The sequence below is a fragment of the Thamnophis sirtalis genome, unplaced genomic scaffold (genome assembly GCF_051295495.1).
Source record: "Thamnophis sirtalis isolate CommonGarterSnake01/CBP01778 unplaced genomic scaffold, rThaSir2_p1.2 scaffold_5, whole genome shotgun sequence".
NCBI classification, from domain to species: Eukaryota; Metazoa; Chordata; class Lepidosauria; order Squamata; family Natricidae; genus Thamnophis; species Thamnophis sirtalis.
In genome coordinates, this window is record NW_028261385.1 from 118,444,774 (window position 1) to 118,460,047 (window position 15,274).

At 36.2% G+C, this 15,274-nt stretch overlaps 1 protein-coding gene across 2 annotated transcripts in view; it reads left to right on the forward strand.

The window, feature by feature from the left end:
• SUPT3H (SPT3 homolog, SAGA and STAGA complex component) overlaps nucleotides 1-15,274 on the forward strand; it is a 230,802-nt gene that overhangs the window by 182,973 nt on the left and 32,555 nt on the right. The gene's annotated exons all lie outside the window — the stretch shown is intronic.

Sequence of the window (15,274 nt, forward strand, 5' to 3'; positions counted from 1 at the left end):
AATAAATAAATGTCAAATAATGGTATGTAATAGTTCCTATATAAGGAAACAATATTTGCTTCTAAGCTAGGCTAGTGGCTGACCCAAAGGCCAAGGGGTAATGGGGGTAAATGGGTACCTCTACTAGTCCAACACCATAACCACTCTACTACACTGGCTCTCAGTCATGTTGAGGAGAGATACTTTACTGACAGTAATGTGAATCACAGTTTTTAAAATACTCTATACAACCCTATTAGGAAATAATAAATGTGGCTATTGAGGAAGAAGGGATTATTAAATAATCTTAATTCTTTTATAGCAATAGCAATAGCAGTAGACTTATATACCGCTTCATAGGCCTTTCAGACCTCTCTAAGCGGTTTACAGAGAGTCAGCATATTGCCCCCAACAATCTGGGTCCTCATTTTACCCACCTCAGAAGGATGGAAGGCTGAGTCAACCCTGAGCCGGTGAGATTTGAACCGCTGACCTGCTGATCTAGCAGTAGCCTGCAGTGCATTTAACCACTGCGCCACCTTGGCTCTTATGAGCAGCAGGAAGCAGCACCTAACTACCGTGTTTCCCTGAAAATATGACATGTCCTAAAAATAAGGCCATGCCACATTTTTCAGGTGGAAAAAAATGTAAGCCCTCCCCCAAAAATAAGCCCCCCCCCAAAAATAAGCCCCCTGGACAACCCCTCCCCCTCTGGACAGGCAGAGCATCGCTCACCAACCTAGTGGTATCCCGCCAAGCCGCGGGAATGGGATGGGGGTGAGCAAAGGCTTGCATTGCTTGGCGCCTTAGGGATACCACTAGGTCGGTGAGTGGCGTTGTGCCCAGCTGGAGAGGGGGGTTGCTGGGCTGCTGCTCTCTTGCGAGCGGGCTCCCGAAGAGCCTAGCACATCCTCAGAGTCGAACGGCTGTGTTGCGCTGTTGCAGCAGTATAACACAGCAGCCATGAGGTGACCACACTCATGAGCATCACCTGGCAATCCCCCTTTCCAGCCGGGCAAAGCGCCATTCATTGACCTAAGGTATTGCCAAGCCACGTGAGCACCTCATTCATTGAACTAGGGTATTGCCAAGCCACGTGAGCGCCTGTTCGTTGCCCTCCTGCTCCCGTGGCTTCGTGCCTACGAAATGCCCCTAGGTCAGTGAATGGGGCTCTGCATGGCTGGAGAGGTGGGTTGCATGAGCTGCTTTTCTGCTCCCTGCTCACGCACCTCCCAGCCTCACAACGCCCTTGCCTAATTCTCCCTGCAGAGCCTGGGCACCTCCGCTGTTGCCCACCACCACTGTTGCCACCGCCCCAGCATGACTTTTTCTGTGGCTTCCAAATCACGGAGGTAGGATGCCGAGGCTTCCAGAAGTTGCCACTCTGGGAATAGAGCAATCAGCCCACAACCATAAAACGTACTCCCAGAGCAGCAACTGCGGAAAGACTCGGCATCCTACCTCCGTGGTTTGGAAGTTGCAGAAAAAGCCATGCTGGGGAGGCAGCAGTGGCGGGCAGCGGAGGTGCCCGGCTCTGCAGGGAGATTTAGGCAAGGAATTCAGAGATATTTGTTTAAAATATAATCATAGTGTTGCAATAGGGAATTTACCCCAAATGTTGGGTTCTTTTACATTTGAACTAGTGTCAAGAGATTAGTGTTTCCACTGCCTCTGTCCGAGTTTGTGATTTGTGTTTCATGCCTGCATTAGGGCTTTGCCAGTTAATAATTTGTTATCTATAATGCAAATGGAAATTAATGCAGAACAATTAGCTTTTAAATTTTACTATGTTTGCCAATCAAGGAAGCTAATACAGCAAAATTAAATCATTAAAAGTAATGCAATTAACATTTCAGTGCATACATAATTACAGATTATGTGTCTATGTTTCTTCCTTTTGCTGACACTCTATAGCAGGGGTGTCAAACTAACGTCATCATGTGACGTATTGGAACTTCCCCCCCTTTGCTAAACCGGGGGTGGATGTGGCCAGCACATGATGCATCCGGCCTGCGGGCCTTGAGTTTGACTTCCCTGCTCTACAGTGTATCTTCACATAGTATACAACTATGTCATTTGTACATACAGTTGCTTCTTTCTTCCTAATTTAAGATTAATTTACCTGTGCTGACAATATAAAAGGTCAAAACATAATATTGCTTTATGCTGAAACATTAAAACATGGGAATCAATGAGTTTCTTTGAGGTTATGAAGCTATTATTGCATTAAGTCAACAGGTGTCTTTAACAAAATAAAAAAATAAAAAAATAAATTGGCATTCTCAACTGGAAATAATTTGACGCTATGCGAGGAAAATTATTTTAAAAGAAATATGTAGGTTTCTCCATTTGCCAAATACTTTCTTTATTGACCATTTGCCCTAGTTTGAATTTCATATCTGTCCAATTCAAGAGGTAAAACAAAATAGGAAAACTAAAAGCTGCTGTGCATAATAAACCTCACTATGTTGTTCCTGTGATAACTATTTTTGAGCAGAACTAATCATGCTCATCAGATTATTTACTCAATTGGCCTTTATATCAAGTTGCAAAATAGCTCATTATAGGTGGTATGTCAGGACATACAAAAGACGTTTGCCATATGCAGGTGCAAGCAATTTAAAGGACATCACTATCATCTTGTCTGTATAATGCTATATGAATTTCACAATAAATGTTTGTTTGGAAATGTTTATTTCACTTGTATGCCGCCCTATTCCCGAGGGACTCAGGGCGGCTAACAAACCAAAATAAGGGGGGGAATACAAACAACAAATGAGACAAAAACAAGTTAAAAGATAAACAACAGTCACAACAAATTCGAATGGGGCTGGGAACTTATCAGCCCCAGGCCTGCCGAAATAGCCAGGTCTTAATAGCTTTGCGGAAAGTCTGAAGGGTGGTAAGGGTCCGGATCTCCACGGGGAGATCGTTCCAAAAAAGAGTAGTTGGGTTTTTCAAAAATAACAATCCCCAAATATTGTTGATTCTTTTGAATTTAATATTCTGTCTTTCCAAGAATTCACTTCCATTATTATTTGAAACAAAATATTGCTGAAAAAGCTATTTGTCTGCCAATATGGGTGTGTTACAGATGTAGCCAGTTTTGATTTGGTACTGAAACCAATTGCTTGAAAATGGTGTTTAAATTGGGTAAACAATTCAAAAAGGCCAAAGTATATCTATGGGAATTCGTTCATTGGCTAGAGTTGGGAGAAAATATATTGTCACCAACAGCATTTCTAATTAGCTCAATATCAAATATCTCTTAGTTAGTGGGTGACAGAATATCTGGATACTAGTTATAATTTCCTATAAATGACATTTTTAGATTTCTCAAAGGCTGTACTACAGAGAAGGAAAATAACTAGACAAATAATTAGATTATATATCATGTTTGTTTAGCTTATCTAAGGCCATTCTTTGGAGGTTTCTACGTATTCATGCATATTTTACAATTATATATAGCAGAGTTGAGTTGTTATCTATGCCTTTTTAGCATAGATTTGATAATGTAACATTTCATTATGTACATTGCACTGCAGTAATAGCATATAATAATATGACTTATTTGTAATATTACTTGTGCGGTCATTATAATTGCTAATAACAATTGTTTAATTATTTTGATAACATAAACTGTAAAATTTTCTAGTTACCACTGTTATATGTTGTTTGAGTTCAGTATACCTACTCCTAATACAGGAGTAGTTGATCTAGTCCCACATACAAAAACCAACTAGATGCATTTAAAAAACTCAAAAAAGTAAATGGAGTAAAATCTATTGCTATTACTTGGTATAAAATCGGAATTGTCACAGAATGTTTTAAAACTGTTTCACTGATTTGTATCTCAGTGTCTGGATATGGTAACTGCTTTGAATGTCTCCTTAAAATACATACCTAGTATTTCTTCTCTTAAAAATATTATGCTTTCATAGGACATTGTAAACAAAGTATATAAATAAATATAGAGCAAAGTATATAAATGAATAAGAATGTAATTAGTGCAAAACCATGAATAGAAATGCCTGGATACTGTTCTTGATGTATTCCAAATTTTGCTATTTAAATTTAGAATGCAAATTGCTGTGATAAAAGTATTTTAATGCCCCCTTGATGCAACATTATTTTCCAAATTAAATATTTCCACTTTAACTTTGAAAAAAAATCTGCCTCACGAATATTGAGGAATATACGAAAAACAAATTGTTTTCCTTCTTTTATCTCTTTTATTGTGTTAACATTGGAAGTTCATCCTCTCCAGCTACTGTCATTTACTCTAGCTTTGGCTATTTTTTTTCTTAAATAGTTTTCTCCCACCCAAACTGTTGACTTTGCTTGCTTTTGGGGTTGGCAGTTTTCTCTGCTGGCTGGATGCCATTTCCTACTGCAATTGCTTCTGGGCCTCAAAAAAACATTTATTTTATAGCCATAAAATGTATATGTGAAAGTATACAGAATGCATGCAAAATGCTTACTAGGGGACTAAAAAAGTGCCAGTGTCATCTTCTTGCTTTTCCTTTATCTGAACACACTTACATTCTTTTGAACTGTTAGGTTTAAATAAATTTCCTGTTAATATTAGCTGTTATATTAACAGCTGTTGATAACAAGGATATGGTTATGCAACTAATAAAGTTGTTCAGCCTTCCCCAAGTTTCATTTTGATGGTTCCTACAAGTTATAATGGTAAAAGTCCATACTGAAACATGTCAATGAGTGTCACATTTTTAAAATTCCTTAAAAAAAAGTTGTACTCCAAAATCCCTTCTTTGTTCCCCACAAAATAAAAGAGGCAACTTGTCCATTGCTCCTCTGATCATCAGGCCCTGTTAGAATTTTTTTTCCTGTCCCTCACCTGAAAGACTGAAAGCCTATTTTCCAATATGAGTTGATTCTCTTCTTCCCACAATATGGGAAGATTCTGCAACTGAGGTTCAGAAATCTCAGCATAATTTCTGTCATGATTGGAAATGAACTCTGAAAAGTATTATTGATTAAAATACATTTTTAAAAAAGTACTTACCGTATATACTCAAGTATAAGCCGAGTTTTTCAGCCCACTTTTTGGGCTGAAAAAAGCCGCCTCGGCTTATACTCGAGTCAGTGAAAAATTTGCCCGAAATGGAGGAGAAAAAAGGGCGGGGCCATGCCGCTGGGTGACACTCGTGAATGGCCCGGCGCCCCTGTGAGTTTCCCCTCCCTCTGTGTCAGTTTGCTGCGCAGCGCGCACCGCACCATCTCCCCTCCTCACGTTCTAATGTAATGCAGGGCTGTCTTACGATTCCCCTTCCTCCCCCTCCTGCCGCTCTGCAACGATGTCCCACCTCCTCCTTGTTATGGCAAGCAGCCACATAGCGATGTCCCACCTCCTCTGGTACAGTGATCCAATGATAGGAATCACTGTGCCGTGTGTCATAGGAGGCGGGACATCGCTCCCGCAGCTGCACGGGACATCATCATCACAGTGGGACATCAGCATCATGAGGTGAGTGAAGTATTTCATTGAATACACCGGTATTGTGTGATAATAATTTGTTATCCAGAGCAAATTTTTACAATGGCTTTGAAAAACATTATTGGTATCTATTTTTATTTTTGAAATTTACCGGTAGCTGCTGCATTTCCCACCCTAGGCTTATACTCGAGTCAATAACTTTTCCAGTTTTTTGTGGTAAAATTAGGTGCCTCGGCTTATATTCGGGTCGGCCTATACTCGAGTATATACGGTATGTCATAATACACCTTTACTCCAGTGTAATAAAATAGAAGAGGAATAATTTTTATCAAATATATATATAATAAAAAACACAGTGTAATGTAATAGTCTTTGCCTCATTTAAAGGTGTATTAATATTAAACTGCACAAAAATGTTGAGGCTCTTTTCATACTTTGATATGCTAGGCTGTCTTTCTTAACAACTTACACTTATCTAGTCTCCTCAAAACCTTGTTTCTGTCTATATAATTTGTATAATAATTATTTTTTCACATACATAGAATGTGGGAGATGTATGTGTGTAAAAGTCTTCAAGAAACACTATTGTCCTTAAGGGCAAACATCAGTAAGATACAGCATGTGTTGTCAGTTGAGCTGCATCAAAATTAAGTGCTTTATAAAAGACCCAAAGATATTATTTTTGCTACCCAAACATGGCTGTATTGAAGTTTATTTAGTCAGGGCTGAATTTCAGCATATTGTTTTCTTGTGTGTCACATTTTATATTTTGGAAAAAAAATGACTAGTTCCGTAAAAGCGGTAGGAAACCAGGTCTCAGTATGGAGCCCTTGTTTTCCTCTCCCTTCACCCGAGGTTCCTCCCTTCAAATTTATGAAAGAAAACATTTCTTTCTGTGAAAGGTTTTTGTACACCAGCATCTGGAAGTGTTTATTTCAGTGGAGTGTAATCTATCTGTGGATTTAGTTAGCACCAGACCCCCTTTTGTGTATTCCTGACTTAAAATTTTTATAAATGATCTTGTTGAATTTGTGCCAGGGTGCACATGGTTTGGCTGATTGCTGCATATATCCTTTACCTGCCAGTCACCTTTGATTTATATTCCTTCCCTCTGCTTTGGCCTTCCAAAACTGGTGCCATTGAACTGTCCCCTAAATCATCTTATTGGATAAATTACTCCAAGATGAGATGGTACATTTTTTGCTGCCTGTGGATAAAGACACATTCCTACTGTTGGTCCTCACTAAGTCAGTGCTGAACCACTTACACGGGAGCTTACGGGATGAGAAAAACCAACTTCTCTGCTTGTTTCCTCTTTCAAATGCATCATTGAATACAAAAGTATGCCAAAAATGACCAGTTGAAAAATAGCTTAAGATACTCCTTTGAAATTTACTGGTAAAAAAACCCTCTTTTTGAAAGGAATTCAAGACTTCTAAAATAAGTTTTAGAAGCTCCACATATTTTAAAACAAGCATTATTGAAAGTAATGTTTGCAGAGTGCAGTTGAGTTTAATACTCAACTGGGGAATAATTTGAAAATAGATTTAATTATATACATTATGCACACAATAACGATAGTTTTTGAATAAAAGCAATAAAATCATTCTAAAACAACTAAGCATTTTGATGAATTACCCAGGGATGCAGATCTGTACATTAATATGGAAGCTTTTATTGCTTTGAGGATAATTTTAAAAGTTCAATATTTTTAATAGTCGATTGAGTCGCTTTCAAAAGATTGACAAAGAGTTTATAGCTTAAAAATATTCTGATACAATAAAATTAATGTTTCTGTGCACTAAATATGGAGGTTTGTGCATGTATAGAGCGTTGTTCCAGAAAATGTTATCCTGTGACTTTTGGCAGTCCCCAGTCCCAAGGATCATAACTTTAGTCTTTCATTGAGCTATTTTTCGTTTGCTACAGTTGCAGCCCTATTAGTAACATTCTCTGTTTTTCTTTGGGAATGTTTTAGTTGGTCTTTATTGTTGATTTTCTGTTATTTTCTTCTGCTTTTCAGTTTATCATTTCATCTGGCCAAGGCAGAAAAGTGATTTATTTATTTTTTGCTCCTGTTGTTGTTAGTTAAGTTACCTGGACCTTAGTTAGCTGGTCAAATAGAAATAGAACTAAGAAATGTACCTTTCTATGAACTATGTTCCTTATGGAAGAGCATTTGTATTGATTCTACCTAGATAACTATTATGTGATGGCTGCTTCTGATCATTGCCCAAGGTACACTTATAAGCTCCCCAAAATACCACCAGTATTTAACTGAGTTGCCTTTTAAACCAAACTGACTCTTGTATGCCCCAGTGTTGTTTATATGCCTGTACAGGCAAAGTGGGAACCCCAGAAGCAGCTTTGTATTTCCATAGTGCTGATACTACAGGGTCTGTTCTCTCCAGAGTCACAAGCTCAGCCATTCGACTAGAAATGGCCTCTTGAGATGAATAAGCTCCTACTACCTCAGGCTGTTTTAAGCATGCTTATTTCTATGAAAATCTTAAGAGTTTTTTAAAAAAACCTCCACATTATACTCTATATTCCTAGAAAGTCGAAGGGAGAGAAATAAGCAGTAGTCTGCCCCAAATCTCATATGAAAACTGTATTATTTATAATGAGGAAGGAGCTCAGTAAATATTGATGCTTTCTTTTTGCTATCCTGTCCTGTGCCAAAAAACCCACCTAGAGAATGCAGATTCTCAGATCTACGTTACAACATCAAGTTCAGGCATATTACTAGAGATGAGTTTATTCCTGTTTATTTTTTAATAATAATGTCTTTATTAGCTTTCAATATCATACATTTAATACAAACTAACATTTGTGGATATTTTGCAGGAAGATATTTTTATTTTGCTCATGTATTCATTTATACATAAGCAAACAGGAAAAACCAAAGCAGTGTTTATAAATTAGTATCATCATCATCTAAAAAAACATTATCCTATCCCAACAGTAATATCATTTAAATTATGCTGCCACTGAAAAGTTCTTCTAACTTCTTCAACAATCAGACAAAGGAAACATTTTAAATGTTCTTTTAAAAGGTTAAATGGCCAATTTCTTAGAAGACAAGCAGTCATGCAACTAAGAAACTTAGAGGAACCATTAACAATTGGCCTGAAGGAAAAGAAAGTTAAAAGCTCTATATAAAACTGTATATAAAAAATTGAAAGCACTTATTGATAGTGATTGAGAAAAATCTGTCAATGAAGTTATATTTACATGATTATTTGTTTATTACAAGCATAACACATTAAGCAACCTTTTTTAATTACAAGACTTTAAATATTTAATGTTATATAATAATAACATAATTTTTAAATTAGGTTAATTTGGAAAATATTTCATTATTTATCAATTGATTACTTATGTGTTAAACTATTCATGTATGAAATTGTGTCCATTAAATATTTTTTAGGAAGTCTTGATTTACTTACATTGACTTTACCATTAATTGGGTGTGAACAGCTCATTTCCAGCATTAGGAGTGATAGAAAGCTTCTTGAGTTTTAGTGAGGAACAGAACATTTGAAAATACGGTTGTCCTGGAACATTTGAGACAGGTGAGCTTTGTGTGTTTGGATGAAATTGTCATCTCTTCATGGTAATTTACCCAAGAAACCAAAATTATGTTTACTGACATTGCCCTTATTGTAAGTTACAGTAACAAAAATTTCCTTCCTTCATATTCTAGAGAACAAGGACAAGTCCCTCCTGAGACACATGCTCTACATCCATTTCTTCTATGGGTTGAGATAACTCTTGTCTGATTATTGTCCTAGCTATGCATTTTTCTCTGAGGTTATTTTCACAACCCATTTCAGAAATGCATTACATCATACATATATTTTTTTAAAAATATTTAAACATATTCTGCTATTAAAATTATTTAAAAGAAGCTATATTTGTTAGTCATTATTTCCAAAGCAAAAAAAAGAGAGAACAGAAATAATATTACAGATAGTCTTTGGTTGATAAACACAGTTGGAACCAAAATTTTGGTCACTAAGTGAGTCATTGCATAACCAAACCTGAAACTTAAATTTGGTTAAGAATGCATGAAAAGTTGACATTTTGGAATAATAATTTTTATTTGAAAGTTGTGAATGATTTGTAACTTTCTTGAGCAGAAATGTATTGGTATTCTACACCCAATTTATAATGATGATTTCTAAAAACTGATACACTACATGAGGAATTTTAATTGTCTTAAATTGCAGGATATTATTCAATTAAACAAAAATTACTTCTTAATTTGGTTATACTACATTTTGCTACTGAAATTTAAAGATTACATTACATTAGAAGATATTTTGAAGCAATTTAAACCTAGAGTTCATTTTACAAAAAAAACCCTGAATATATTGTTAAGAGGGATCTAGGTAATTTGTGAGAAATTTAGGATCCAGAGTTAAAATACAGGAATGATTTTTTGATGAATATTAAATAGGGTTGTTATGATCTTTAAATTAGACTAATTTATTAAATATTATTATATTCTTTTATTTTAAAAGAATTGGGTGTCAACCATTTTATGCTGCAGAAGTAGTATATTGTAGCTAAAAAGATAAAAGTTTGCATTGAAATAAACTACCGTACCAGAGTTAACAGATGTTAACAGATTGACAGAGTTGGAAGCAACCTTATAGGTCATCTAGTCCAACCCCCCACTCAAGCAGGAGACCCTACACTATTTCTGCAAATGGCAGTCCAGTGTCTTCTTGAAAGTCTCAAGTGATGAAGCTCCCACAACTTCCGAGAGCAAGCTGTTTCATGGGTTGATAGTTTTCACTTCCAGAAAGTTCCTCCTTATTTCTAGGTTGAATTACTTCTTGGTCATTTTCCATCCATTATTCCTTGTCTCGCCTTCAGGTGTTGTGGAAAATAGCTTGACCCCCTCCTCTTTGTGACAGCCCCTCAAATATTGGGACACTGCTATCATGTCTTCCCTGGTCCTTCTCTTTACAGCACTGGGTGATTTACAAATGTCAGCATATTACCCCCAACAATCTGGGCCCTCATTTTACTGACCTCAGAAAGATGGAAGGCTCAGTCAAGCTCAAGATGGTCAGGATCTAACTCCTGACTGTGTGCAGAGTTAACCTGCAATATTGCATTCAAAGTTGACTAGCCATGCCCAGTTCCTGTAACCGTTCTTCATGTTTTAGTCTCCAGTCCCCTAATCATCCTGGTTGCTCTCCTCTGCACTTTTTCTAGAGTCTCAACATTTTTTTTTTATAGTGTGATAACCAAAACTGGCTGCAGAACTCTAGTTGTGGTCTTACTAGGGCTTTATAGAGTGGTATTAGTACCTCACTTGATCTTGATTGTATACCTCTGTTAATACAATTTAGGATTGCATTGGCTTTTTTGGTGGCGGCTGCACACTGCTGGCTCATATTTAGCTGGTTGTCCACTAAGATTCCAAGTTCCCTCTCACTATTAAGCCTGGTTTCACCCAGTTTATCTTTGTACTTTTGGTTTTTCTTACCTAAATGTGGGACTTTACTTTTCTCTGCATTGAATTTTATTTTATTTATAACTTCATTTTTAATAATTTATTTATAAAATCATCATTTATAATTTCATTTTAGCTTTAACTCCAGACTGAAAAACAGTCTTGTTGTTTAACTTTGTCAAAATAACAAGACAAAGTACATATGCCTGAGTTTTTTACTGTTTCAACTGCTGTTGCTGTAGCTTTATAAAGTTACATTTTCTCTTCTTTTTTAAAAAGTTATTGGACTGCATCCTCAAATTGACAGTTGTTTGGGATTTCAAACATTCATCTCCATCCTCTCAAATAATTCTGACTTGCTGCCATTCTTACGACCGCTACTGCCACTGCTGCTGCTACTACTGTTGACTCAGTCAGTGTATTTTGGCACCTGAGCAGGAATGCATCAAAGTAGTGAAATGTAGGAAAAGGTTTGATACAAGCTTTATAAATGCACCAATGCACAAAGAAGCTTTAAGTTGCCAAAGTGGCAAATTGACCATGAAATCAGAATTTTGAAAAATCTAGCTTTTTTAAAATTTGTCTTTTCATCAAGAGCTTTCAGTATATGGAATTCAGATTTGCGTGCTGAGTGGATAGAAGAAGAGGATGAAATAACATGTTTTCCCCCCATGCTGTCTCCCGTACTTACCATACTAGAGAAAGGGAGAGCTATTGGAGAAGGAATGGAAATAGCCTCTCATACATTCTCTGGGAGAAAGGATGTGTATAGCTCTCTATCTGGCTTAAAGGGCCTATTAATTACTGATTATGGTTTTATTAGATTCTTCAGTTGCAGAATTATGGCTGGAGGATATTGAGTCTTTTATGCTTTTATCAGCTGCCATCTATTAGGAAAGTTTTGAAGGGGGGGGAGAGAAGAGGAAGAGGGAAGTTCTGTTTTTAGCTACAGTACTAATATATAGTTTTTCAAACCTCTTGCCAAACCAATGCTCAGTCTAATCCCTGCTTTAGCTTCATGGTTCTTTTTTTAATAGATCCTTTCTTTTTTTTCAAATTCATTAAAATACACCTAAGGCTTGTTACCTTTACAGTTTCCATTTGCCTGAAAATTTAATTGTACAGGCAACATTATTGCTGTGCCATTTTGAATTGGTTGGAATTTAATTATTCTCACAAAAAATGGTATTCTATTCTTTATTACTCTTTTTTTGTCTGTAGTTTAGATCTTTTCTACTCCCCCCCCCCTCCACTCACTGTACCAATTGAAAATTTCTGGGAATTTGAAAGTCTGCACATTTCTTTCACACATTAAAATAAGTATTGCCAAGTATAAATGTTTTACTAAAGTTCCTATTGTTTGCTTATTATTTGTGATAAGTGTGAATCTATTCCACATATGCAGTGCTCTAAGTGACTTAAGACAGTATCAAAGAAGCTCATGATAGGGACAATTAGGGAGATAGGGAGACAAAAAGTTGTTGCGCAGCTGAGTGCCACATGTGAACAGAAACTCATTTAAAGAAGATTCAACATTTGCTGGAAGATGTAGATGGAAGCATATATCACCATACCACCCCAGCTATGAAGCTCCTTAGCCAATTTCCATCATAAAGTTGGCTCTTTTTATATAGGAGACAGCAGAATTCCTGGCTGCAGCAGCCTCATTCATGTGTCAGCCAACTGGGTTATTAGAATGTGATATCCCTCAGAGAGAGAGACAGAGAGACAGAGAGAGTGAGAGTGAGAGAAAGAAGAAAGAAGAGAGGGACAGAGAGAGAGAGACAGAGAAAGAAAGAAGGGAGGGAGGGGGGAGAGAGAGGAAGGGAGGGAGGGAGACAGAAAGATGAGAGAGAGGGAGGGAGAGACACAGAGAGAGACAGAGTGAAAGAAGAAAGAAGAGAGAAAGAAGAGAGGGAGGGAGAAACAGAGAAAGAAGAAAGAAGAGAGAGGGAGGGAGAAAAAAAAGAATGTGACATCTCTAAGTGCTTTCAGGGGAAGGGAGAAAATTTTACAGTCCCGAGAGCTACTCTGGATGTGAATGCAGTGAGGGAGGGAGGGAAAGGAAGGAAGGAAGGAAGGAAATTTTCCATGGCCATGAAAACTAGGACCAGTGATGCAAAGAATAAATTGCAGCTTCCTAGAATTAATTTAAATACAGAAAAACTTTGTGACTGTAAGTTTTGTATAACAGTGGAACAGTCTACCTGTGAAAGTTGTTAGGTTTGATGATAATGATGATTTGTTGTAGCGACCCCTTTACAAACAACTCTGTAGTCCATCCTGGGGGAGGGGAGGATTAAAGTGGGTTAAACCATCGCTTAGGGGTGGCTTAATAGTTTTTCTGCACATTTCAGAGCAATGGGATAGATGATCCATGTAATCCCTCCCAACTCTACAATTTGATGACCTTATTATCAGAAAAAGAAAAGCACCTTCCCCCTTATAAAAGTTAGTTGGGCTGATGAGAACTGAGCATAAATGTGTTTTCAAAGCACTATACTGCCTTGCTTTTTATCAGTCAAAGTTCTGTGTCTATCATTAAAAGCATGCTTTCATTTGGAACATACTGTACATTATGTATTCCAATTCATATTGCTTAAGACAAACATGCACCAAAAGGTATTTATTATAAATAATTATTTATTAAAATAATCAATAATTTACTATCAGACTACATTGGTAAATGGAAAATAAACTAGGTACATATGTAACTAGTTTCAATTATCATTGCTGATTCCTTTAGTTCATTGTAGAGCTTTCTGAAAAGATTGACTGCACTCTGAATCTCCCATCAGTTCTGCTTTCTTGAGCAGAGAGTTAGAGGAGAGGGAAAGCTTGCATGGAATTTGCCATTAACAGCAATTTATACCCCATTTTAGCTTTGAAAGGAAATTTACAGGCAAAGTTCCTACAATAGATGTTTCTGTGGTTTTAAAAAATATTTTTTCTTTCAATATCAACTGTTCTAAAGTTTGTAATAGTTCCAGTATTCTGTTTTATATGACCTATTTAACAACATCAAAAACACCTTTAAATTACAGTTTTAAAATAGTAGAACTGAAAGTATTTAAATATTTACTGGTAGTTACAAAAGTAGTTTCAGCTAAAACATAGTTAATATTTAAATGAGCTTTTTAATTTTTTAACATGGTTAAAGTGGTTCACAAAACCACTGAAATAAATACAATAAAATATAGGGGAAAGTATAAAATGATAATATCAACAGAGTAAAAATAGATTAATTAGACCTACTGATAAGGATAAATCAGCTTAATTTCTGGGGGAAATCTTTAGAGTAGGCAATTTCCTAATCTCTGTTGGGAGTAGTTAAGTGTCATAGTTACAAGTTATATTTTGGTTGCCCTTAAACTAATTTTTAAATATCCAGGTTCAGCAGTGCACCTATGTCTCAAAGTGTTCTATTTTTAGTGCATATTGAACTAAAACTCACATGCACTCTGGGATGTGCTTTTTGCAGTTGACTAACTTGCACAGACTGTACTGTTTCTTCTAGAATATCATGTGCATTCATCACACCACTATTACAAAAAACAATAACAACCCCGAAGCAAGAAAACAATGGTACAAATAGCTTAACAATCCAGGTCCAATTTGTACGATAAAGAAACCAAACAATTTCACTTTCAAAATCATGAGTTTGTTTATCAGTCCCAAAATGATATTGCAGAAGTGTTTTGAAAAACTATGAAGTGTTTTTCCCTTGAAAGAAATTCATGGATGCTGCAATGCTGATGATATTTTTTGTTGTTGTTTTTCTTTTATCGTATGGTGAGATATCTTATGCGTACTCCCTGTTTCTTAAAATAAGTTCTGTGATAAAATGTTCCTAGCAAAAGCCACACCAAGAGAGAAATGGTAAACAGTTTTGTTTTCTCTATGTTCAAGGTCTTTTGTAGAATTATCCAAAAAATTATTTAATTACTTTTAAAATTCAAGAGACTGGAATTTGTGTTCTCTAAAACCTTTATTATACAAAGCTAAATATCCCTCACTTCTAATATTTCTTTTTTATTATTTTGAGAAATATGTAAAATATTGCCATAAAACTTAATTATTTCTAAAAACATATCTTGAATTTGAAACTGATGTCTTTTAATTTGTTAGAAATCTTTTTTTACTATCCATTATTGCATTCAAAATCCAGCAAAGGAGGTAAAATGGAATAGAATAGAATAGAATAGAATAGAATAGAATTCTTTATTGGCCAAGTGTGATTGGACACACAAGGAATTTGTCTTTGGTGCAGATGCTCTCAGTGTACATAAAAAGACAAGATACATTCATCAAGAATCATAAGGTACAACACTTAGTGATAGTCACGGTTACTAATAAGCAATCAG